Here is a 4,266-nt window from a genome sequence, read left to right as displayed (position 1 = left end):
ACGCGCGCGCGGCCGCGGTGGCGGCGGGGGAGGGGCGCGGGGACGGGGCGCACGCGCGCGGGGGAGGAGAGCGGGGCTGGGTGGGAGCGCGAGCGGCGGGAGGCCTCGGGAGCTGGCGCGGGAAGCCAGGGGCGGGGCCTAGACACGAACCCTGAAGGGGGGCGACCCCTGGCTCCCCGCCACCCCAGGCGTCGGGCCCCGGGGCGCCTAGCATTGGACGTACCGCCTGTGCGGTGCCGGCCTGGGAGACGGGGATCCTGTTTGGAGAAACGCCTCCCGGGATCCCTAAGAGGGCTTAGGGCCTTGGAGGGGGGCGCAATTTCAGCCCCTTTGCCAGGTCCTTCACGCAGCAGCCCGAATGCCTCTACCCCTCCCTCCGTTTTCCCTTTAATGAGGGCCTCTCTCCTTTAACCCGGCCTTTCGTTCGCTGTTGTTGAAATGGACACCTTTGTGTATTTTTTAAGAATAAAAAGGAAAAAAGCTTGAGATGGCGTGGATCCCAAGCGGCTTGGGATGCCCTGGAGCCCTCGCGTGAGCACAGGTCGGCCTGGCGGCCTGGGTCTGCTGCCTACCTACCCGTCTCTCTAATCCCCAGCTCGCGCTCAGGCACAGAGCTTTAACGTTCCCTCCATCTCTTCCTCTTCTCTCCCACAGCCTGTCCTTTCTTCTCGGACAAGCCTAGAGAGAAGGCCTTTGCCTGGAAAGCTCATCTCTTGGGTGCCGGGCAGAGCTGCTGAGCTCAAGCTCCCTGGCTGCACGCCTGATTTCCAGGATTTGGCAAGTGACAAAATCATTAACCACACAGGGCCCTTTAAATACACCCCCGCGGTGTGGGAAGGACCTCCCAAAGCCCTCTTTCCTCCCTGACTCCTGATTTATAGGAGAAAGGATGTGAGTGTCCCCAAAAGCAGACCTTGAGACAAGGTCTGGTGGGCAGATTGCGTTGGAAAGTGACCTCAGGATGAAAGCCAGGGTGCCCTCTCAAGTTGGTGGGCACTGGGAGCTGCTGGGACTTGACCTTGCTAGGAGCTAGATAGAGTGTATCTCAGAACTGTCTGTCCCAGACCTGGAGAGGGGACTCCCAAACCTGGTGGCTTAAAACCGCAGAAATGAATTCTGTTACAGTTCTGGAGGCTCCACAGCCAAAATGAAGGTGTTGACAGGGCTGTGCTCCTTCTTATGGCTCTAAGAGAGGGTCCTTCTTTGTCTCTTCCTAGCTTCTTGGGGTCTCCCAGCAATCTTTGTTGTTCCTTCCCTTGTGGCTGCATCACTCTATTTTTTTTTAATATATTTTTATTGAGAGGAAGAGAGTGGGAGAGAGAGATAGAAACATCAATGATGAGAGAGGATCATTGCTCACCTGCCTCCTGAACGCCCCACATTGGGGATCGAGCCTGCAACCTGGGCATGTGCCCTGACTGGGAATCTCACTGTGACCTCCTGGTTCATAGGTCAATGCTCAACCACTGAGCCACACCAGCGGGGCTATCACTCTATTTTTCACCTCGGTCTTTATACAACCTCTTCCCTGAGTGGGACTGTAGTGAGGCTATAGTGAGATGACCGCCCATGAACCAGGTCAGAGTGTTTCCCCCTCATCAGTCAGTCATAGGGAACCTCCTGCTATAAGTCTACAGGTGTGAGCTGAGGGGAAGTACCGTTGTGATGGAGGCAAGGGATCTGGGGTCTAGACTACCTGTCCATATCCCTGACTTGAGCATCTGGCCCCAGTTGGACTTGGCCCTGAAGGTGTCATCTCCACTGGATTGCTGCTCTGCCTGCTTGGCCACGACTCCGTGGGTCTGCTGGTACTCAGCTCATGACAGGCAGCTCCAGTCAATAGGCACTTGATGGCCCACGGTCAGGCTCTAAGTCTGTACCACAGCCCAGGAGCATGATAGCAGCTGCGTTCTGGGTGGTGAGTAGCTCTACCACAGAAGATATGGCCTTGCTCCCAGCCTTTATGAATCAGTACTGAGATCCTTCTATTGAGGCTTTCCGCAGGCTGCACAGCACAGTGTCTACCATGGACAGATCCCTCTAATTGCACCTTTGGTGGGTTGTGGTTGCATCATGGCTCTAGCGGCAGAGCAGCTTGCACTGCAGGCCAGGCCTTCATAGGTCACACCTGTGCATCCCAAGACCTGTTTGATCAGACATTCCACCAGTTTGGTGATCTATCCAGCATCATGCCAAATAAATCTATTTTCTTGCTTTTTTCTTCCTTCGATCAGAAAATCCTAATCAATTTGAAGACCTCTGAGAGTGTGGGAAGGCAGGAGCTCAGAAACAGTTGATCCAGGGGCAGCTACCTGGAGGAAGAGGGTGGAGGGACATCCCAGCATGGCAGGAGGGTGACAGGTATGGTGGGCAGCCTGTCTGGAGCCGAGTGAGGTGTTCAAGAGACAGAATGGCCTGGCTGGCGTGGCTCAGTGGTTGAGTGTCGACCTGTGTACCAGGAGGTCACTGGTTCAATTCCCGGTCAGGGCATGTGCCCGGGGTGCCTAGCTCGATCCCCAGTGTGGGGTGTGCAGGAGGCAGCCGATCAATGATTCTCTCTCATCATTGATGTTTCTATCCCTTATCCCTCTCTCCCTCTCCCTTCCTCTCTAAAATCAATAACAATATTTTTTTATTATTTTTTAGTTTTTTTATCCTCACCCGAGGATATTTTTCCATTGATTTTTAAAGAGAGGGAAAGACAGAGAGAACTATCAATGTGAGAGAAACACATCAATTGGTTGCCTCTTACACGTGCCCTGACCAGGGCCTGGGCCAGGAGGAGCCAGCAACCCAACAGAGGTACATGCCCTTGACCGGACTTGAACCCAGGACCCTTTGTTCCACAGGCTGATGTTCTATCCACTGAGCCAAACCATCTAGGGCAAAATATTTTTTCAAAAAAAAGAGAGACAGACATAGTGAGGGCTGTCACCACTGTGATCCCTGTGACCATTGTAGCATTCTTTAATATGAAGACCAAATGCCAAGGTGAGCCTGGCCCAGTTTCTTCGGAACTTTTCCTGTTATGATGCCCTGAAGCTTGGATCTGCTGAGGGCATTAGGTCACCTCACAGAATGTTTCTACTCCAACCCATCCCTGATTGCTGCAAAGGGGCCGGGAGCCCATTCTCTTATTTTTCCATTGGATATGAGGTCTCTGGTCACCATTCTAGCCCTGCCAGATGTGGGAGTGGGGAGCCCTGCTTCCCAGTACTTGCTTGTGACCTTGCCCACTGGCTCACCCACAAGGGAACTGCCCAGGGATACTGAGGCCAAACCATGACTCGAAAACTCTGTCCAGCTTCTCTTCTCTGGGGAACCTTGACTCTTCATCTTCTGTCATCCAGAGTGGCAAGGCTGCCCACTGCTAATGTGCTCAAAGCCTTGTGCGTGCTATTCCATCTTCCATGGGGTGTGCCTTTGGCATTATATCCGAAGCCGTCATCACCAAACCCAAGGTTTCTCCTAGGTCCTTATGTTCTGGGATTTTATAGTTTTGCATTTTACATGTAGGTCTACAATCCATTTTGAGTTAATATTTTGTTTAAGTTTGCTCTGAAAGAAGCAAAGCTCCCCCCCCCTTTATATATTTTTATTGATTTCAGAGAGGAAGGGAGAGGGAGAGAAAGATAGAAACATCAATGATGAGAGAGAATCATTGATCAGCTACCTCCTGCACACCCTACACTGGGGATCAAGACCGCAACTCAGGCACGTGCCCTGACTGGAAATCAATCCGTGACCTTCTGGTTCATAGCTCAACGCTCAACCACTGAGCCATGCCTGCCAGGCTTTGAGTTAATTTTTGTGTGAAGGATATAAGGTCTGACTAGATTCTTTTTTTTTTTTCTTTTTTTTTTTGCATATGGACATCCAGTTGTTCCAGCACCATTTGTTTTTTTATTATCTATTTTTTATTATTTCTTAAAATATTACAGAGTATTACACATGTCTCCTTTCCCGCCCCCCCCTTGACATTCCCCCTCCCTCCCCCACCCCCCAGTGTCTTGTGTCCATTGGTTATTCTCATATGCATGCATACAAGTCCTTCGGTTGATCTCCTGCCCCCCCCAACCCTCCCCAGGCTTCCCACTGTAGTTTGACAGTCTGCTCAATGCTGCTCTGCCTCTGTATCCATTTTTGTTCATCAGTCTATAATGGTCCTTATATCCATAAATGAGTGAGTTCATGTGGTATTTTTCTCAGCTTCCCAGGGGCTGTCTCAGTCTCACAGGGGCCGTCTCAGCCTCACAGGGGCCGTTT

The sequence above is a fragment of the Myotis myotis genome, unplaced genomic scaffold (genome assembly GCF_014108235.1).
Source record: "Myotis myotis isolate mMyoMyo1 unplaced genomic scaffold, mMyoMyo1.p scaffold_m19_p_4, whole genome shotgun sequence".
In the NCBI taxonomy this organism is placed as follows: Eukaryota; Metazoa; Chordata; class Mammalia; order Chiroptera; family Vespertilionidae; genus Myotis; species Myotis myotis.
This window is presented reverse-complemented; position numbering follows the sequence as displayed.